This window comes from Sus scrofa, chromosome 7 (assembly GCF_054392235.1).
Source record: "Sus scrofa isolate SSC_HxYL_T2T_F1_AM1 chromosome 7, Sscrofa_HxYL_maternal_Yorkshire_Landrace_v2.0, whole genome shotgun sequence".
NCBI lineage: Eukaryota > Metazoa > Chordata > Mammalia > Artiodactyla > Suidae > Sus > Sus scrofa.
The window spans coordinates 18,666,174-18,689,491 of record NC_139389.1 but is presented as its reverse complement, the minus strand read 5'-3'; the positions used below and the strand labels follow the sequence as shown (position 1 = coordinate 18,689,491).

Sequence of the window (23,318 nt, the reverse complement as noted above, 5' to 3'; positions counted from 1 at the left end):
CTCACTAAGATTCCTTTGTTTTTATCAGTAAAATGGTGATGAAGTGCACTAAAGTGACGCTTTTCCAGTGTGTAGGCCACCAGTGACATCCACCGACAAAGATCAAGGAATTAGGACACCTCTTATTTCATTGCTTTATTTTGAGATAAGAAAATAACAGGTATCTTGCAGTTTCAGTTCAAATCTCTAGACCAATTAAGAAGCCTAACAGAAGGCAAGCAGGGTGTCTGCAGCTCTATGAAAAGAGAAGAATCCTCAGATGCCATTTCTCTTCCTTGTGAGTGTTAAAAAATAGGAATGTAGAAGAAAAAGCACCCTTTGGTTTTTCCCCTTGAACTCTGCTTCACTAGTGAACTTGGCTTTAAAACTTCTTCCTAATACTTGACAAATTGATTCCTCCTGATTGCAAATTGGCTGGTCCTGATTTGCAATGGGTACCCCTGTAGATTACAATCCTAGAGGAATTCTAGAAAGAAACAGTATGTTTGCGTTTCTAAAAAAAAGGGGAATAGACAAATGCCCTGGAAATACCATGAAACCATTATAACCTTGGACCTGTGGTGGATTAGCTCCCTAAATCCTCAAGAATGAATGTGCCATTCAGACTTATAGATAATTCAGGTGTGGAGAAATTCTACATAGATAGATGGGTCATAAAAGTGACCCTTTAGATTGAGCTACTTTGTGATTCCCTTATATTTTTATACTTTACTGTTTATAAAAGTCCTACATATAAGTTATTTAATCCCCCTAAATTCCCAAGAGAGATGCAAGGAGTTATTAGCATCTTCTTTTCAAATGAAGATAGATTGAGGGAGGATAATAGATCTTTTTAAAGTGACTCAGCTAGTACCTATCTATGGGAGCTTGAAAAAGATCTCTCTTCTGTTATAAAAACTATTATTTATATGTAACTTCACAGGTTTCAAGTCAAAATAAAATCAAACACACTTGCTTTGCTAGGATTTGTGCTAGATCCTAGAAATAAGAGCAGATTAATTTGCCTCAAATCAATTCATTTGAAAGCCAATTTGCTGAGTTCTTGCTGTGGCACGGTGGGTTAAGAACCTGATTGCAGTGGCTTGGGTCGCTGCAGAGGCATGGGTTCAATCCCTGGCCTAGCACAGTGGGTTAAAGTATCTGATGTTGTCACAGTTGAGGCTCAGGTCACAGCTGGGGTTCAGATTTAGTTCCTGACCTGGAAACTTCCAAATGCCATGGGTGCGGCCATAAAAAGAAAAAAAAATAAATTTGCCTAATGACTGATTTGCTGATTTGTATCAAATATGTCAATTGTGCTTTTAACTTAAAAGCTTTAAAAGGAATGAAGTCAAAATATTAAAAAAAACATTTTAAAAATAGTAACAAAAATTATGCTTATATGACATAAGAGAAATCAAAGGGTTGTAAAAAATATGAACAGATTGGTGTAACAGAATTCCATAAAAAATAAACATTTCTACATCAAATAGTATTTTTCTCACCTGGAAATCTTAGGGGATAGCGATATTTGAGCTATTTCTAAGCAAATTAAAACCTAGTATATTTATAGAGCACAGAATTTATGTTCACAAATATTTGAGAGAAATCAGAACTTTTGCTTAAATGTAAACTTAAATTTTCAACAGATGAGTCCAGCACTCTGGAAGTACAATAAGCAGGCTTGGTCCTTGGTTTTATTGCCTAACTTTCCAGTGTGAAAGTTGGATTTTAATCAAACAGTCACATTTTTGAATGTAAAAGCAGAAATGAAAGAAAAGGAAGTAATGGTAACATAAAGAGATGAGTGGATCAAGGAAGATGTCCCTTCAGAAGGGGCAGAAATGAAGATCTGAAGGATGTATAAAAGTTAATCGAGCAAGTCTGGACATGCATCTCTCACATGACTTTTAGTTTTTGATCTTTACATTAGTGGAATCTGGGAACTTCACTGCCACACTGATTTGGGCTTATAATGGATGTAGTTCTTTCTGCTGTGGCCAACAGTACACAAGTTTCCATTTTCTTTTTACCAAGGATCCTAAAATGTAAATTCATTAATGATATTCTTAGAAATTATTCAGCTTATAGATTTTTCAGAGGGTTGTACTAACTTTTTTGGCTGGGCTTCACCTGACATTAAAGGGTGGACAAAGCACATTTCACTGAATTAGATCCTGAATTTGATGATAACCAGTTCAATCACTGGTTTCTTTAAACTATACTCAAGCTTCATTACTTTCTTATATTCTTACATTTCGCTTGAAGAATATGTTTTCCACCAGATTTGTAAAAACAATGAAATGACAATATGTAGGCAACTATAACAAAATAAAGAAAATTGAGGCTTTTTAAGAATATTGATAACCATGTTAACAATTGAAAATTTTGTCTGTACTATTTAAAGCCACATATCTTTTACTCATGAAAAGAGTATCTTTTTTAAGTTTTGGAAAATGATTTTTCTTTTATTTCCCTGAGTTTTAGGAACCCAAAACAAAAAATAATGGCACCTCAAATACATTATTAAATTGCTCTATTTGGCAGATATGCTAGTTCTCTTTTTAGCCTTTTCCTGAAGCTAAGTTGTTTTTAAAATAATCATCCTTTCATTGGCAAGAGTTACATTCACTGAAATTTGAATATTTTATAGGTTCACAGAACATGTAAAATACAATTATGTCAGGGAGATGTTAGAAAAATAACAGAAAATATAATGCTACAGCAGAAAATTGATAGAACACTGTAAACCAGCTATAATGGAAAAATAAAAATCATTATTAAAAAAGAAATGTATTTTGTTATTAGAGTGACATAGTAAGGAAAAATAGGTGATTTCTAACTTTACTCCCCATCACAAGGAGAACAACTAACAACTATTTAATAAGAAAATACCACTGAGAGAATCCTAGAACATGGGGGTGAGGCTGAAGCTCCCTTCTTTACCACATAGACTGACAGTCTGCATTTGAGGGTAAGAGAAGCAGCTTCACATTGACTGCTTTGCCCCTCCCCCAGGCCAGAGCCGCTTCATGCAGAGAGGTTTTCAATGAACCTCTGGTTCCCAAGAACCTGGTGGGGACAGCCAGTGCCCCCCAGCATTGGGGTTGCTTTGTGGGAACCCCTATCCTGATCTCTTACTATAGGGTTTTGCAGGGTTCAACCACTGGGAATCTGAGGGTGGCAGAGAAGAGGGGAAGTGGCTTGCAACAACCAGCACATGGATCTTGGCAGACTGAGTCCCTACCTGTGTTACCAAGTCGTGATCTCAATCAGCTGCTTTGCTCATCTGCAGAAGCAAGTAGTGGGTGAGTGCTGATGAAGAAACTTGATGGGTTCAGATCTGCCTGATTTGGATCCTCAAATGAGGAGACTTCTAGAAGAAACCACAGGAAGAAATTTCCTTGGCACGGGTCTTGAAAATGAAATTTCGGCTATGACACCTAAAGCACAAGCAACAAAATACAAAGTGAAAAAATGGACTATATCAAATCAAAAAGTTTCTGCATAGCAAAAAATAATCATTCACAAGGTGACTACTATGGATATAGTTTATAAATATATTTTTTCCATCCCATAGCTTGCAAATGTATCCAAATCATACAAGGAACTCAGAAACTCAATAGAAAACCCCCCACAAATAACCCAATTTAAAAATAGGCAAAGGACTGGAACAGAACTTTCACTAAAGAAAATATAGGAAAGGCCAATAAGTATGAGAAAAGATGCTCAACATATTAGTCATTTGGGAAAATGAAAACAAAAACCAAAATTGATATCATCTCCCACCTGTTAGAATGACTATCATCAAAAAGACAAGGTAACAAGTGCTGATATGGATATGGAGAAAAGGAAACCTTTGTGAACTGCTGGTAGGATTGTAAATTTGTGTGGCCACTATGGAAAACAGGGTGGAGAATCCTCAAATAATTAAAAATAGAACTACTATACCAGCAATTCCACTTCTGGGAATACATCCAAAGGAAACACTAAGTGGAAAAGATACCTGCACCCCATCTTTATAGCACTGTTAATTATGATATACCTAATTCATGGAAACAACCTAAATGTCCATTGATGAATGAATGGATAAAGTTGTGGCATATTATCCGGCCATTAAAAATGAGAAAACTCTACCATTTATGACAAGATGAATATAACTTGACAGTATTATGCTAAACAAGTGAGACAAAGACAAATACTTGAATGATATTACTTACATGTGGAATCTAAAACAAGCAAATACAAACAAACAAAAAAAACAACCAAACTCACAGAAAAAGAGGTCAAATTTGTGGCTACCAGAGTTGGTGGAAAATGGAGGAAGGGGGACTTGGAGGGAAGTGGTCAAAAGTTACAAATTTCCACACATAATATAAATAAGCACTAATGTACAATATGATGTTTACAGCTAAGATTGCTATATGATATATAGGAAACGTTTTACTAGAGTAAATCCTAAGAGTTCTCATCACTTGGGAAATTTATTTTTTCTTTTTTTCTTAATTTAAGAAGTTGGATATTAGTTGAACCAATTGTGGTAATCATTTCACACTATATGTAAATCAAACCATCACGCTGTACACCTTAAACTTAGTACTGTATGTCAATTACTTCTCCATAAGACTAGAAAAAAATATGCCATATTATTGTGTAAAGTTGCTTTTTTTTTGCTTTTATTATCTATATTTTTAGCATTTAAAATGTTTAAGTGAAATTATAATATCATGATTATTATGAAATGTACAATTTTCTTTTTTTTTTTCCTTTTGATTTTTAGGGCTGCATTTGCAGCATATGGAAGTTTCTGGGATAGGGGTTGAATTGGAGCTGCAGTTGCCTGCCTACATCACAGCTATAGCAATGCCAGATCCGAGCCACATCTGTGAACTACACTACAGCTTGAGACAATACTGGATCCTTAACCCACTAAGTGAGGCCAGGGATTGAACCTGGATGTTCGTAGATACTAGTCAGTTTTGCAACTCCTTGAGCCACAGTGGGAACTCCTGAGATTTAAATTTGAATCCTAAGCAAGATTATCAAATTTGTTAAGTGAGAAAGATGGCACACAAGAAAAAAGAAACCTACTTTCTAAATGCAGAAATTTAGTTATAAGCAGAGAAGATCAATGTGAATTGCTGGGAGACTGATTAAAATAGAAAGGACAATGTATAGTAAGTAATATTGTAATATTTTTACTACTGTTGGAATCATTTAACAAAAGTGTTCCATAAAATCTCACCACAGAATCAAGATGCTAATGTTATACCTCATTTATTGCCAGCATATTCAGTGACATTTTATAATGTACATCTGTCAGCCAGAGATATAAATGAATGAGGTGAACCATACAATTTACCCTCAGGAAGTTCCATTAGAGCCCCCAAAGTATAATATTTATGAGGTCAGAATCAATTAATCAGATAGCTGTATTTGCTTTTCAGCTCAGCAGTCTCTCTGTTACACCAAATTGTTGCATTTGAAAGTCTTTCATATTTGGCAAAAGACTGAGTTTGTATGTGCCACATAAAAGCTATTTTGTAAATCAATTACTTTAGTAACATGGAATGCATTCAGTAGTAATTCATGGTCTAAGTGGAGAGAATGCAAAATATGTTCTTATCAGAAATGTTTTATCTCAGTAGGAGTCCTAAATATTCTTTATGAGCTGTAGTGGTCTTACCTATCCCACGGTTTACTGAATTAAAGGCAGTTAAGAAAGAAATACAGGCTTGTACTTGTTCAGCATGGAAATTCAAACTCTGGGAATGGTAAGATCAGAGGAGATGGTAGCAGAAGCAGAGCACAGATTGCTATTGAAAATAATGCAGAGGGAAATGGACAAAGACTGTAAAAATTTTATAGTAGAAATGGCCACTGTTCTGATAAAATGGTAAAGAAGGGGCATGTATAGCTAACCTCAGAGACTATAATAAGTGACTGTTGCTGTGTGATTCACAAAGAGCTACTAGTTTCTCTGCCCAGAAGGCAGGTCTCAGAGCAATTTTAGAAATGGTTGCTGAGTTAGAGAAATTCTGATGGTAAAAATATAATGTCTCTTTTTTATTTTTTAATTTTTTGCATTAGAAGAGAGAGAACAGAGACTGGGAAGGCTGATACTTTATTAATAAAAATCTTACTACTAATTATTTCTATGATTTGGCAACCTGGATAGACATTAGAAATTATGAAAGATTTTATCAAGCCCAGGAATTTACTTTAAGCTTCTATTATTTGCCCACACAAATCCTAGGTATTGTGTGCATGTGTGTGGGCATGTGTATGTGTGTGGAGTTGGGGGTTGTGTACAGTGAACCAGTGAGCGGCCTTGGATATCCACAGTATGCAATGAATGTGGTCTGCTAAGATAAACCAGGAAAGCTGGGCCTGCCTTGTCATCCACTCAGCATGGCACTGTATTGAAAGAAAACAGCGGAGTTCCCTTTGTGACTTAGCAGTAATAAACCCAACTAGTATCTGTGAGGAAGTGGGTTCAACCCGTGGCCCTGCTCAGTGGGTTAAGGATCCAGCATTGCTGTGAGCTGTGTGTAGGTCACGGACATGATTCGGATCTGGCATTGTGGTGGCTGTGGCGTAGGCCAGCAGCTGCAGTTTTGATTCAGCCCCTAGCCTGGGAACTTCCATATGCCACAAACTACATCTCTTGGTCAAAAGAAGGACAAGTGCAAATGCAGAGAAAAAATAAACACAGTCAATCATGCTCCTTTAAGAATCTGAGGGCTTATGTTCTGATAACTTAAGGATGCTAATGGGGATTTTTGAAGGGTCAGATAGATTATACCAATTTTTTCCTGATATGTTGATTTTAATACCTAACCACTCTGAAATACAGTGAGGATGGGTGCATGCCTACACATGCAGCAGTTTTCACCAAAACTCTGTGGCAGCAGTCTGAAGTCCCAAATACATGATTTTTACTCAAAGTCACGAGGTTTAGAATATCTGAGGTATTACGAGATTTCCTATATACACACCATGTTAAGAGTGGTGGAGCTGCATGAAGGAAGAGCATGCCATCCCCCCAAATATAGGGCTCCCAGCATGGCAGAGAAGAGAGATCATAGGAGCCAGTAGACTTTGCACTGCTAAGCAGAATCTGAAGATAAATATTTAAGTGCTAAATCACCACCCATACTAAATGTATATAACTCAGGAATATGCCCTGGTCTCCACATCTGTCTTAATGCATGTTGAACTGAATTAATGCCCTCTTCCAGGGCAGAGGCCACAGAACAATTTGCACATGTGAAAAAACATACCTGACATGAAGCAACCTTCTTCAGCCCAAACTCGTAACTTTGGCACATTTCCACTTCAAGGAGAGGCTTGGGTCAAGTATCTCTGTTTTCAAACTTGCATGCCAAATCATTTTCCTTATAGTAATATGTTCTGACCTTGAAGGGTTATGATCTTTCCAAATATATTCAAGTTACTTGGTTCAAAAATAATTAGCTCTCAGAGATGTCAGTGTTTACTTAAGAGAGAACATCACACTTCATTATCTGATGCTACAATTCAGAATCTTTCCAGTTTATTTTTTTCTGATAAATCAGGGCATATTTCCATAGTTTTAACTTCTCTGAGATGACTGTAGGTTTTAGTTCTGCAGCAAGTATGCAGTAACCCCATATTTGGCATGTTATAATCCATTAACATTTTTGTATGTTTATACTATAATCTACTTCTATAGTATTCTGAATTCTTTTTGCATGTGCACACGAAGAAAGAAAACTGGAGATGCATTAAAAATCTCAAATGACTTGAATTGGAAATGGAAGATATCTAAATAAAAGGCAAATATGCAGTTGTAACTGGACTGACCTCAATAATCAAAATGCCGGTGACAAAGTAATAAAAGAAGGAAAAAAGGAACAGAAAAACAGTGGAGCTTTAAGGAGAAAACTATCACAGTTGGTTTTGTACTGTATTTTATGATCCCTTGCTATCTTTCGTTAAGTGAATAGAGGAACTTCCTGCACATTATTAGGTACTTTTGCTTCCAAATTATCTGATGTTCTGTGGGTTCATTTCCTTACCAAGACAGGAGAAATGTTTTAATTAATTTGTGCCTTTAATCCCAGACGCCTATCTTGTCCTTTCCCCCCTTTCCTCTCCCAACTGGTAACCATAGTTTGTCTTCTATATCTGTGTTTCTGTTTCTGTTTTGCTATTATTTACATTTGCTTGTTTTATTTTTTAGATTTTTGATATAAATTATATCATACAGTATTTATCTTTACTATCAGACTAACCATGATATTCTCTAAGTCCACCCATGTTGCTGCATATGGAAAAATTTCATTCCTTTTTATGGCTGAATAGTATTCTATTGTAATATATTTATGTATCTATATGTATATACACACCCACCACATCTTTATCTATTATCTGTTGATAGGCACTTAGGTTGCTTCCATATCTTAGCTATTATAAATAGTGCTTCTATGAACATTGGGGTGCATGTAACTTTTTGAATTAGTGTTTTCATGTTTTCCAGATATATGTCCAAGGGTGGAATTGCTGAATCATATGATAGTTTTATTTTTAGTTTTTTGAGGAATCTCCATGTTCATGCCACACTTGATTTTAGGTGCTAATTTCACCTATAAGGCAGCTAGAACTTCTGGAAGAATGGCTTGTACTGCATCTTAAGACAGAATAAATTATATGGACCTGGAATATTTTATTTCAAGAAAGAGAATTTATTTTCAGAAATGTTTGTTGTGTGTTGTGTTGCAAAGAACAAAGAGGGCAGCATAAAAAGATGCCTGTTAGTGGCCAAACTTAATATTTGAGCATCAGAAAGATAATAATTACAGCCAGTTGGAAAGGAGGAGGATGTTAAAGAAGCTGTATGTCTATTATTACACTAAAATAGGGAGACTTACACAAGATGATAAAAAGCATTTGTAAGATACTTGAATTTCTAATGCCATCTATGAGATGCTATTTATTGTGTATCAGATGGCATGTATACACTGTAGTTTTGATCATAGTCAATTGAAAGATTATAAAATACATAGATTTTTTTTAAAAATAGAAAATGCAGAAAGACATGTAAAACACAGAAGAATTTTGCATAAACTGTTCGACTCTCCCTCTGTTTTTTGTAACCAAATCACTAGGACTCTTTTTGTGGACTAGTATAGTAACTTATACTTTTGTTACTCAGCCTGTAAAATTGTGGTAGTCCTCCATGAGACCAAATTTAATAGTGTTGTGAAATGTCATGTGGTTGTCTGGAAATGAAAGTTTATATAGAGAATTGGGCCCAAGATTGTGGTGTGGCAAGGGCATAATACTCAGACAGGGTCGTTGTAATGTATGCCTCTTTTTTGGGGGAAAGAATAACTGCCTTTCACACATTTCTATGGGGAGTTGGAGTAGTGCCTCCAAATAACAACCTTTGGTCACTGCAACAGCAAGACTTCTTTTAGGGGCTTGTTTGGTTTGTGTCTGCCTTGTTGATGAGATTCTTTGGGGGTTTATATGGAAAATTACAGGATTTTTTTTTTTTTTTTTTTTTTGGAGGTGGGGAGAGGAGTGTGTTAGGACAGGGAGGAAATGCTTATTCCTCATTACTGATATTTTCTCCCGTATGGAAAGGGCAGTTCTTGCTGGAACATCACTGGCCCCTCCTGCACTTCAATCATTCTTTGCCTGGGGCAGGGAAAAGTATGAATTAGATTGCTGAGATGAAGGAATTGGGCTTGCTCTAAAGAGCAGATTGTTAGTAAGGTATGGGTGTTATCTGCTTATTAATGCTCAAGTCTTCTCTGGGCTGTACTGATCCTCTCTCTCTGTGGGGGACTCCTGCTCCAGACCAGCCATGCCTGTGACCACATGGAAGTCTGATTCTGCAGTTTTCAGTAGGCACACCTTCCCAAAGATAAAAATCACCTTCTACCACCTATCTTTTATCAGGAATACGGGTGCCAGCACATTTCGACTACTATGATGTACTTCTCACACTTGTCATTTCTGAAATTGCAGAATGCCTTACAATCCATGAGGTATTAGATTTGGGGAAATATTTTGCTCTTTCATCTATCATTTTTTTTGACTTATTTCACAGTTTGTTCAGATCCTGGATAGAAAAAAAAAGGACTGCTGTTTATTGGGTTTCAGGAGACTCTAATATGTTTGCAAAAAACCCCAAAACAACAACAACAAAACTAGTAAAATCCTAATTAAGGAGGAAGCCAAAGAGTTTAACCTGCAGGATATTTTTATTCCTACTTAGGGAACATTGCCCAAATAGGAGCTACCTTTCAGCCACCAAATAGCAGAGAAGCTTGAATTTATTCTGACACAGCAATGGAAAAGACATTAGGAAACACTGAAAGGGACATGGTACGTTTAGAAAACAGCAACAATAGGTCAAGTATATGGTATTTAAAAAGTAGTGCTTCTCAATGGGGAAAGCACCTGGGGTTTTTAAAGAGTATACTATTCTTCGGAAGAATAAATTGGGGAATTGATATTTTATGTCATTTAATAAGCAGATTACAATAATAGGATATCTTTTTTTTTCTACTAACATTGAGCAAATATATCAAGATAATATGAAGAAATGAGGCAAGGACTTGCAGGAAAAATCACCATACACTCTTTTCCTATGGAGAGACAAGACATAATAAAGAGACACTTTCAGAGATTGAGACTCATTGAATTGGGAGAATTCATCAGAATTAAAATTCAGATGGGAAATATATTTTAGAGGTAATTAAAGGCATAAAGATTACCTCATGAAAACAATACAAAATGAAAAGGTCATTAATAAATTCAAGGTACCTATGTAGTTCAGCCTAACCTTGAGGAAAAACAGGAGAAATTCCCAAATAATAACAACAAAACACATCAACAACAGCAATAACAAAAAAAATGAGAAAAAATCGGTAGCAAGAGTAGAATCTTTGTTTTGATCACATTTTATGAATTTAAAAACAGAAAGTTTAGTAGGATGAAGCTTACAGTAATGACTACAGTGGGCAGAATCCACAGGACTGTCAATAGGACAACAGGAGTCTTCCTGTAGTAATGCCATTATAATGAGGAAAACCATAGGCAAACATTAATTAGAGGTGGAATCCCAAATCGTCTCCTAAAACCCATCTGAGCAGAGGTCCAGGTTTGTTTGGGGGAAGGATTGTGCCACAGAAAAAGAGGGCAGACATGAAGGAAGGAATCCAAGTGTGTACATAATCCAAGCATGTACCCACGAAGAATCCAAGAGTGTAACTTGAGTTGACATAAATACTTAAATTGTCCCTCACAGACTAGGCCAGAATCACCATGTATCTGTGAGGTCACATCATTTCATCTCCTCTGCTAACCAGTATCTATACATAGAAAGATAGTGGGACTGAAAAAATAAGATTTTGTCCACTCACTTGATTCAGGACCAGAGGTATAATGGTCTGCTTTTGTCCAGCAGGACTGAGTCTGCCAGAGAATTTTCTGAGCATAGAATAGAAAATACATAGAAACTACATTTGCTTGACTTTGAAGCTTCCAGAATGGATATGTCAGATATATATATGGATATATATATTAATTAGAGAGTTAATACCAATAACGTGATATAAATTAGCTGACAGCAATTAGGGCAGCACTCTGAAGGAATCAGGAACAAGGTTCACACATTTGGTGGAAGATGAATGGAAGGAGGCTGGCACAGAACTTTATGTGGTTGCAGATGTGAGTACCTCTGTAGCTTTGGAAGTAGGAAAGATTCACTGACTGAGAAATTTGTAGTCTGTGAATTTAGTTTTTCCTGCCTTACTCATTAATGAGGACTTGATTACTCTAGTGCGTTAATTTAACTACTATGTTTAAACTATAATTTTATCATTTTTAGAGAACTCTGGTGTCAGTACTTAATGAGCTTTAATTGTAGGCAAGATTGTAGGCTTTCTGGGTTGAATAAAATAGGCAAGATGATATGCAGAGGATGGAATTTTTAGGAAAGTCATTATAACTTTATAGCCAATCATATTATTTCTAGGAAACATGAATTTTTGATCAAAAGACTCTACAACAGAAAAATAAATAAATTAAAAAAAAGATCAAGTTTGTGTCTGGGCAGAACAAGTAATTAAAAGAAATAGGATGATTCTTATGGTTCTGATATTTCAAGAAACATAATACTTGGGGAAAGATGGGTCTTTTAGATGTTTTTCTATTTCTGTTCTGTGTTGCTATTCTTTTTTTTCTACTTTCTTTGTATTGATTATTCTTCTTCCATTTCCCTTCTCTACTTCTTTGGAGGTTTTATTTACTTTCTCTTTATTCAGTTGTTAATACAAAATCACACACACAAATTTAACACATTAGAGTCTAAACTTATTAATATAACAAGGACCTTATTACACATTGAATCCAATTATTTCTTCCATAGTATATGATACTGCTTTCATGTATCTTAAATCTATATTTTGCTTTCTGACTCACAGTAGAGGAATTCTCTTCTGGAACAGCAGGCTAAGGATACAGTATTATCACTGCAGTGGCTGGGGTCACTGTTGTGCTATTGTTTTGATCCCTGGCCCTGGAACTTCTACATGCTGTGGGTGTGGCCAAAAAATGCTTACTAAACTCACAGTAGTTTTTTTTTCTTAATGCAATGTTACTTTAGATTTTCTTTGCTTATTATTCATCCTTGTATATGGTATGACTTGGTATCTGCTTGATATGTCTTTGAGAATTTCCTTTAGTGAGAACCTACTGGTGTTAAATTTTCTTTTTCTTTTTGGGAAATTATATTTGCTTCACTCGTGAAATCAGTATTTCTGGGTATAAAATTTTTTGTTGGCAGTTTCTTTATCTCATATTCAAGATCAATATACTTTCTCTAGTTTATAGTATGACTTTTGGAAATACAGTTGTATATCTGCCACCTTTTTAAAAGTAGTTTGGGAGTTCCCGTCATGGCGCAGTGGTTAACGAATCCGACTAGGAACCATGAGGTTGCGGTTTCAATCCCTGCCCTTGCTCAGTGGGTTAATGATCCGGCGTTGCTGTGAGCTGTGGTGTAGGTCGCAGATGCGGCTCGGATCTGGCGTTGCTGTGGCTCTGGCGTAGGCCAGTGGCTACGGCTCCGATTAGACCCCTAGCCTGGGAACCTCCATATGCCACGGGAGCGGGCCAAGAAATGGCAAAAAAAAGACAAAAAAAAAAGTAATCTGTTTACTTGGAAGCTTTTTAGATTTTCTCATTTTCTTTGGTATCTTTAAGCCCTATGATAATGTCCTTTTTTTTTTTTTTTTTTTTTTTTTGTCTTTTTGCCATTTCTTGGGCCAGACTAGGGGTCGAATCGGAGCTGTAGCTGCCAGCCTACGCCAGGGCCACAGCAACGCCAGATCAGAGCCGCGTCTGTGACCTACACCACAGCTCACGGCAACGCCGGATCATTAACCCACTGAGCAAGGGCAGGGACCGAACCCGCAACCTCATGGTTCCTAGTCGGATTCGTTAACCACTGCGCCACGACGGGAACTCCGGTAATAAGTCTTGATGTAGTTTTATTTTAAGTATTCTATTTGAGATATATTCATTTCTTCAAGTCTTTTTTTTTTTTTTTTTTGTCTTTTTGCCTTTTCTAGGGCTGCTCCTGTGGCATATGAAGGTTCCCAGGCTAGGGGTCTAATCGGAGCTGTAGCCACTGGCCTATGCCACAGCCACAGCAATGTGGGATCTCAATGTTGTTCATTGTGCAACCCACACTATAGCTCATGGCAACACTAGATCCTCAACCCACTAAGCAAGTCCAGGGACTGAACCCACAACCTCATGGTTCCTAGTTGGATTCGTTAACCACTGAGCCACGACAGGAACTCTCATTTCTCCAAGTCTTTTAGATTCATGTCTTTTATAAATTAGTATCCAGTTTTCAAATATTGCTTCTGCTTTACTTACTATTCATTTCTATCTAGACTTCAATTAAATGTATGCTAAATTTTTGTCCTTCAACATTTGTGTCTTCACGTCTATTCTCTTTTCCATCTTTTTTTTCTTTTAGTGTTGTTCATTGGATAACTTCCTACTAAACCCACATTCCCATTTACTAATTATCTCTTCAACTCTATCTAACTGCTATAAATTTATCCATTCAATTTTAAATTTCAGTTATTATACATTTTATTTCTAGAGGATCTATTTTGTTACATTTTTATTCATTACATGATTTTAAACTTGTCTTTTACTCCTTGAAAGATTATAAAGTGAAATAATTTTTTATTTTATTCTTGATAATTCTAATATTTAAAACCTTTTCAGGGCCTCCTTTTGTGTGTTGTTTCTGTGGTCTCTCAGTCAAGGCAACTTTTTCTTGTTTGCTTTTTGATTTTTAATTGAGGCAATCATTTTTCTTGGAAAAATGTTTTTGAGTCTCTTTGATAGCTGAGATGATGTATTTTTTGCAGATGGTATTGCACTTGTTTTTATCTGGTATATTGGGGTGGTAAAAGTTATGGGGTATTTTTGACCTAATGAATTGAGATTATCTTGGCTGTTACAGGCAGTGGGATTTAAAATTGCGAATCATTTTGAGGACCAAGTTTTAATTATTATCTTTCACATGGTAACTTGTCTCCTAGACCTTACACCATGTTTCTCATGCCAAAGTGGTTTTCTTTGTTGTTTTCTGAAAATGAAATGTCATCTAGGTTTACTTCTGCTTCACACTTAGACTGAGGGTATACCCCTTTCCCTTTGTGATCTCAGCTTTATAATCAATTATCTCTAATTAGAACCACCATGTTGAGGGCAATAACTTTTTCCTTCTCTCTCAAATACTATGGAGGACCAAAGAAATACAAACTATGATCTAGATTTGAATAGTACTTTCAGACTATATATGACTTAAAAAATCAATTTATTTCCCCAAATTTTCAGCTTTGCCTATATATTATACTAGTAATTCTTTATTTTTGGCAGGCCTTTTCAGCTTTAAAAAGAAATCATATATATTTTGCCTAATGTGGGATTTTCGTTGTCATTGGCAGAAGGATGATTCTAACCAGTCGTATTGAAACAGACAAGGCTATGGGAACGAGTAAAGTAGAAGATGAAAAGCTGTCATTTTACTGAAATAAAAGTTTGCATTTCATTGGGGATTCAAGCAGATCCTTTCTCTTCTTAATCCTGCATTATCATATATAATTGAGAATTGAAGGATTCCTATTAGCATAGAAGGGATCCTAGACAAATGTGTCTTTCATCAGTATTGGCCAGAAATAAGGAGGACTTTTCTTAAATTTCTTATTCAAATCTGTTTCTTTCTCTTAAGCACACATGTAGCCCAAGTTTACTTTAATATTTCCTCATGCTTGCCTTTGATCCATTTATTAAAAGAACACAAACCTCCTGGAAAGGGGCAAGAGTTCCAGCCAATATAGTATGATATTGCCAATAAGAAGAATTCTATTCCCATAGTGTCTGCTGTTTTTATGATAGTTAATATTATGCGTTTGTGCTTTGTTTTTAGTGAGTACTTTAATGAAAAAGAACTCTGCTATTTGTTTGTCTGTGTCTTTACTTTTAAAAGGGATTTGCCCATAATCTATGAAAACTCAGATATTTCTCCTGATCTTTAATGATTTTCTGCAAAATTACTCATTACAATTGTGATATATATTTTTTTGTATCATGGATATCTTTGACTCATTTATTTTCATGGTCTAGACATTTTAGATATTTTCAAATAAAATTTAACTGTCAATATCTCTGTGGCATGAACCATTGCTTTTCTGTTGTTGATTTCTTTGTTCAAAGAATCAACTGGAAGTTGATGTATTCTGGTATTATTGTATTCAGTTCAGCATTGTGCAGAAAATAGATTTTGGTGTCTGAAAACTCTTGGCCTATTTCATTTGCCTTCTCCCAAGACCTGTCACATTATAAACTTCTTTAATTTCTTGTTCTGTATTAATTTCTTTTTGCTGCTCTAACAAATTACCACAAACTTAATTGCTTAAGATAACACTTTTTAATTGTGTTTGTACAGTTCTGGAGGACTGAAATCTTTAGCTAAAACCAAGATATTCCCTTGGTAGGTCTTGGGAAGATTCTGTTTTCTTGCTGTTAACACCTTCTAAAACTGCAGTTTTTTGCATTCCTGTTCCCTTGGCTCTTTTTCTGTCTTCAAAACCAGAAATATCACATTGCCTTTCTCTGTGTCAAATCTGCTACTGCCTCTCATAAAGTCATTTGTTATTGCATTTAAGCCCCACCTGGATAATTCAAAATGATATTCCCATCTCAAAATTTATTTATTTTGGCAACACTCTTTTTATTTTTGTATATTATTATTATTATTATTATTATTATTATTTTGCTTTTTAGAGCCACACACACAGCATATGGAGGTTCCCAGCCTAGGGGTCTAAACGGAGCTACAGCTGCTGACCTACACCACAGCCACAGCAACACGGGATCCGGGCCCCATCTGCGACTTACACCACAGCTCAGGGCAACACTGGATCCTTAACCCACTGAGCAAGGCAAGGGACCGAACTGGAACCTCATGGTTCCTACTCATATTCGTTTCCACTGCACCCCACTGGGAACTCTGGCAACACTCTTTTGTCATATAAAGACATATTTGTAGTTTCCAGGACATGGGACCTGAATATTGTGGGGACCATTATTCAGCTGACCATAACAATTGTTGCAGTTCTTCCCCTACCATCACAGTTTTTAGCAATCCTTTCAGTTTGTTTTGCTGTAATGAGATATTAAAACCACTATAGGAAATCTCAAACTTGGATTAGTAAAAGTTGATAAGTAAACCCTCTTTTCTCCTTTTCATTTTCTGTGGAGCCACTTACTTTGTTCTGTTTTCAGATATAATGTCTTATGATTTCAAAATGGGCTAGAATAGGCTTCAAAAAGTTAAAAGAATACACATTACTTTTCAGTGTTGTTTCTAACTCCATTATTATCTAATACTGAAAATTAGGTTTAATAAATTTGGCCAGGATGCTAGTTTCCTCCACAGTTAAGATTCCCAGTTACTTTACATATTCATGGTCAACTGGGTGTGTACATGCAGGGTTGTGATGTGTGTATGTGGAGGCAAAATGGGGCAGTATATTCTTAATGATGGAAATTAGGTATTGAGCCTGAAAGAAGCCACATGACATAACATGTATAGAATTGTATGTTGATATGCAAATAGTAATAAAATTTAAATGGTCTAGGTCTTTACTCCTCTAGGTCATGTAGTAAAATACAAAAAAAAAAAGCCACCAAAAAACCCACAAAAAAACAAAAATCCCATAAACCAGGAAGTTAGGTTTCATGAAATACAAGGCATTCAGTCCAAGAATTGAAAAAGTCACTAGGCAAATTGAGATATGTTGTTTACCCTTCTGATAACCCACTTTTCTATAAATCCCTGACATACTCCAGTTTTTAGAGTTCCCTGATTTTATTTTTTAAAAAAAGTCCACACACAAAGACTATTTAGTCATATATTTTGACTTAGGAACATCAGCTTAAGGGAAACAGATCTGCAGTTCCCATGCAAAGCCTATGTCAGGCTAGGTTCTTGTGGTTTGCCATCTGTGCTGAGAATTCTGCTAAGGATGTTTTTAGATTTGTTCTTCCTTGCTGTTGAGGGCCTTTGACCTTCCAAAAAATTATGTAACTGCAGTAGTTTTCATTAGAGCTTCTCTGTTTTTTTAATCTGGAAGAAACTATCCTGTTTGTCATTTACTTTTTTCAAGCACAGCTTATATTTTACGAACACAGAACACTGAGTAAATTAGAATTGTACAGAAAAGTGAAATGATTTATTAACATTATAAAACAAGTTAATGCCAGAATCATGGTAGAGCTGAGTTTCTGGCTCTCCAAGACGGAATTCTCCAGTATGCTTTTCCTAACTTCTTAATATCAAATGATGAAGGAAATGGATACACTTCATTTCCTGCATTTTCTATCCTGCAACGTACACAGGATGTTAGCACATGTGAAAGAAAGACATTTAGCATAGGAAGTAGCATATGGAACTCTTAAAGACATCATTTTAGGGTAGACTATGAATTAACCCTGAGTTTCCTTTTTTTTTTCTGATTTACATACTTTAATGTTGCCAGCATTTCATTTATATTTGGAACAGTTCAAGGGTCTTGAAATATTGTTAGCATAATACATATCTAAGAAAAAGGATCGGTCTTTTAAAATATTTTTTATCTATTTTTTTTTTCCTCTGAGAAGGTCAGATTTGAAATTAGCCTTTTCTGATAAAGCATGATGTGCTGTCTGGTGTTTTTCTGTGCTTTCAATTCCAGTTAATCTGCCTAAGTTTTAAAAACGGTGTTAGAAGACATTTTGAGAAGATGAAACAAGTATAATGATTAAAAAAAAAACCCTACAGTAACATAGTTAAGGTGGCATATTTAAAGTGTCATTGTTCTTAAGTGTTTATGAGGACTCTGGCTATTGACATATTTCGGTCCCTGTAAATAGCCACCTAATGAATAAATAGGTTCTAGTAAGAGATAGTATATTGTAGGCATGGATGGATATACCTTGTTTCTCTTGCCAAAAAAATATACACTAGGGATGGTGGTGAAAGTCAGATTATCAGATAGATGGTGTGTTTAAAGGACTACCATGTACTTATCTAAAGGGAGAAGTGATGTGTGGGCACTTAATATTAAACTGCTTATAGAAGACACCTAACAGGTTATAAACAAATATAAAGCTACAGCTTAAAGTATCCTATTTGGAAATGCTTGCTTTCCTTAGTAAGTTAGGGTAGCTGAGTAAATAAATGCATTTTTACTCTGGTAAGTTCATTTCATTTTTGCCCACATAATCAACAACAACGATAACAAGGGATAATAGCTACAGGACACAACAGCAAGTCAAACAAACCTGTATAAGACAGAATTAATAAGTGTCTAAGTGAAATATGTCAATATATGAAAATATATTATACATTAATATAGAAAGAATATGGATAAATTTTCATGACTTTATCATTGCATTAGAAACATACATAAATTAATGCTAAAAAGGTTTCATTTTGCTGTCCATTTTTATGAAATAAAATTATTTTCACAAAATGATTAAAATAGAATTATAATTTAAGATTTAAATGTTTTAGGATTCTTTTTTTATTAAAGTGTAGTTGGTTTACAGTGCTGTGCCAATTTCTGCTGTATAGCAAAGTAACTCAGCTATATATATATATATATATCTCCCAGGAGATTGATATATTTCCCTGTGCTATACAGTAGGATCTCATTGCTTATCCATTCTAAATGTAACAGTTTTCATCTGCTAATCCCAAACTCCCAGTCTATCCCACTCCCTCCCCCTTCCCCTTGGCAACCACATCTCTTCTCTATGTCTGTGAGTCTGTTTCTATATTGTACATAGGTTCATTTAATGAAATATTTTCTTTTTTATTTTCTTTTTTTATTTTTTTGTCTTTTTGCCTTTTCTAGAGCCCCTCCTGCAGCATATGGAGGTTCCCAGGCTAAGGGTCTAATTGGAACTATAGCTGCCGGCCTACACCAGAGGCACAGCAATGTGGGATCTGAGCTGTGTCTATGACCTACACCACAGCTCAGGGCAACACCGGATCCTTAACCCACTGAACAAGGCCAGGGATCGAACCCACAACCTCGTGGTTCCTAGTCAGATTTGTTAATCACTGAGCCACGACAGGAACTCCTAATGCCATATTTTAGATTTTACATGTAAGTGATATCATATATTTGTCTTTCTCTTTCTGACTTACTTCACTCAGTGTGATAATCTCTAGTTGCATCTATGTTGCTGCAAATGGCATTATTTCATTCATTTTAATGGTTGAGTATTATCCTATTATATATATGTATATACATCTTGTATATACATATATACTTGTATATACTTGTATATCCTATTGTATATACATCTTCTTAATCCACTCAGCTAAATTGGTGGGCATTTATATTGTTTGCATGTCTTGCCTGCTGTGAACATAGGGGTTCATGTACCTTTTTGAATAATAGCTTTATATGGATATATGCCCAGGAGTGGGATTGCTGGATCATATAGTAGTTCTATTTTCAGTTTTCTGAGGAACCTCCATACTGTTTTCCATAGTGGTTGTACCAATTTGCATTCCCATCAACAGTGTAGGAGTGTTCCCTTTTCTGCACATCATCACCCACATTTGTTCTTTATATGCTTATTAATGATGGCCATTTTGACCAGTGTTATGTGGTAACTCATTGTAGTTTTGATTTTCATTACTCTAATAATTAGCAGCGTTGAGCATCTTTTCATGTGCCCGCTGACCATCCGTATGTATTTTTTGGAGATATATCTATTTAGGTCTTTTTCAATCATTTTTCCTGTTGTTGAGTTATATAAATTACTTGTTTAATTTTGGAGATTAAACCCTTGTCATTTGCATCATTTGCAATTTTTTCTTGCATTCTGTAGGTTGCCTTTTTTTTAAGGTTTCCTTTTCTGTGCAAAAGTTTCTAAGTTTGATTAGGTCCCATTGTTTATTTTTGGTTTTAATTCTATTGCCCTGGGATACTGACCTGATAAAACATTTATATGGTTTATGTCAGAGAATGTTTTGCCTATGTTTTCTTCTAGGAGTTTTATAGTGTAAGGTCTTATCTTTAAGTCTTTAAACTGTTTTGACTTTATTTTTGTGCATGGTGTGAGAGTGCGTTCTAGTTTCATTGATTTACATGCAGCTGTCCAGTTTTCCCCGCACTGCTTACTGAAGAGACTTTTTCCCATTTTATATCCTGTCTCCTTTGTCCAAGGTTAATTGATTGTAGGTGTCTGAGTTTCTTTCTGGGCTCTCTGTTCTGTTCCACTGGTCTGTATGCTTATTTTTGTATCATTACCACACTGTTTTGATTACTGTATCTTTGTAATATTGTCTGAAGTCTGGGAGAGTTATGCCTCCTGCTTGTTTTTTTTCCCCACTCAGGATTGCTTTGGAAATTCTCGGTCTTTTATGGTTCCATATAAATTTTTGGATTATTTGTCCTACTTCTGTGAAAAGTGTCATGAGTAATTTGTTAGAGATCACATTAAATTTGTAGATTGTTTTGGATAATATGTATGATATGAGTATTGTGACTCCTGCTCTCTTGTCATTTACAGTTTCATGAAATATATTTTCTCATCTTCTCTTAATAGCTTAGGTTTTAAAATATTCAGTTATTTTAGTATGTGAAAATGTTTGAAAAGTGGGTCAGCAGATTAAGGATCTGGTGTTGTTACTATTGTGGCTTTAGCCACTGTTGTAGTGAAGGTTCCCTGGCCTGGAAAGTGACAGAAACACATTTTGAATCAGTTCAAGCCAAAAAGGAGAAATTAATGGCTTTGGGTCATTTACTTAATAAATATTTATTGAGCACCTACTATACGCTAGGCACTGTTCTAAATATTGGGGCTGCAAAGGAAAACAAAACAGACAAAAAAGCCTTACCTTCATAAAACTTATATGTACCCTCATGGAACTTACATTAACAAGTGAGCAAAATATATCATGTATCAGATGGTGATAAGTACTGACGAGAAAGGCAGTGAAGGAAGATGAGTAATTGCTGGAAAAAGTGGTTGCAGTTAAACACTATAAAGGAAAGCCTCACTGAAAAGATAACATTTGAATAAAGACCTGAAGGAGAGAAGGAAAGGAAGAATATCCAAGAAGAAAAATTTTCTTTTTTCTTTTTTTTTTTTTTGCCTTTTTGCTATTTCTTGGGCCGCCCCTGCAGCATATGGAGGTTCCCAGGCTAGGGGTCGAATCGGAGCCATAGCCGCCAGCCTACGCCAGAGCCACAGCAACGCGGGATCCGAGCCGCGTCTGCAACCTACACCACAGCTCACGGCAACGCTGGATTGTTAACCCACTGAGCAAGGGCAGGGACCGAACCCGCAACCTCATGGTTCCTAGTCGGATTCGTTAACCACTGCGCCACAACGGGAACTCCAGAAAAATTTTCTTGGTAGACCTGGCGTCAAAAAAAAAAAAAAAAAATGGTGGTTGGTGGTGGGGGGGTGGGGAGTTGCAAGAGCAAGTGTAAATCCCTGAGGTGGCAACCTATCTGTCTGGTCAGAGGAAGAGTGCGGAGGCCACTGTGGTCCCAGCAGGACTAGTATGGGAAGAGAAGAGATAGAATGGTACCAGGGCTCTAACCTTCAGGGTCATTCATTTATTGAATATTTTACATAGTGGAAAAATCACACACCATCCTCCAAGAGGAGAGACTCTCAAACCTGGAGGAGGTAGGAGACGGAGGAAAACAAATATTTGGCAGATTATTTAGGGACCTTATAAAAATAATATCTTAGCCTTATGTAGATTTTTTGGTTTTAACTACAAGTGCACATTCTTATTTGCTGCTTAATCCAGTGTTCCTTCCATTGGACAGTGTTTTTGCTGAAACACCGATATTGGACAAACTAAATGGAAATTCAAATATTCTCAAAACATTTTTAAAAATTGTTTTTCCTCATTCAAATATGAAGTTTCATTTTTTTTGTGGAAACTTAAACAACTTTCCTACCCAGTTTCATCTATGTAAAATCATGCTCCTGAGAGATACATTAGTAGACAGTTTCTTGAGATGTACATTAAATTTTTGTCTTCAAAATTTGACACAGTAAGAAAATTGTATAGAGCATGATGTCTATTCTAAATGTGTCTCTATTTAAAGATCAGAATAATTGCGTATTATAATTTTAAATGGTCTCACAAATCATTTAATTTTACTAAGATCTATTAGTATTAAATTACATTCTCAAGCATATAAACTAGTTAGTTCTAGAGCTGGGAGTAAATCTCAAATTTTCTTATGCTTTAGTGCAATGGTTCCCCCATTATGTATGATTTGTACCAAAACTGATATGTGAATTTTTGTATTTAACATTTTGAAATAATTGAGATTGTATAATTGAAAACTAATTTTCTTCCATATAAAAGATACAGAAGTGGAGTCTTACAGAAATAAGAATTGAGTAGATTAAAACACTTGGGCAATGAGTTTTGCTCCAGGTTTATCATCAGTGAAACTTGAAGTGGAAATTACAATGAATTACAATGTTTCTGTTTTTTGACAATAGAGAATCTGCACATTTCTCTGCAGAGACAATCTATTTTCTTGAAAGTGTATTCAAAGTGGAAAATAGAAGAGAATTGGAAATAGAACTAATATTTTTCAGAGCACCTACTATCTTCCAAGGATACTATTAGCTATTCTGTGTATGCCATCTTACTTAATTTCATAAATGCCCTATAAGCCAAGTATAATTACACTTTTATACATGAAGAAACTAAACCT

At 35.6% G+C, this 23,318-nt stretch overlaps 1 long non-coding RNA gene across 1 annotated transcript in view; it reads left to right on the top strand.

Annotated features, from left to right (window-relative positions):
* The window catches only part of LOC106504343 (uncharacterized), a 796,860-nt gene that overhangs the window by 353,454 nt on the left and 420,088 nt on the right, over positions 1-23,318 (top strand). The window lies entirely within an intron of this gene.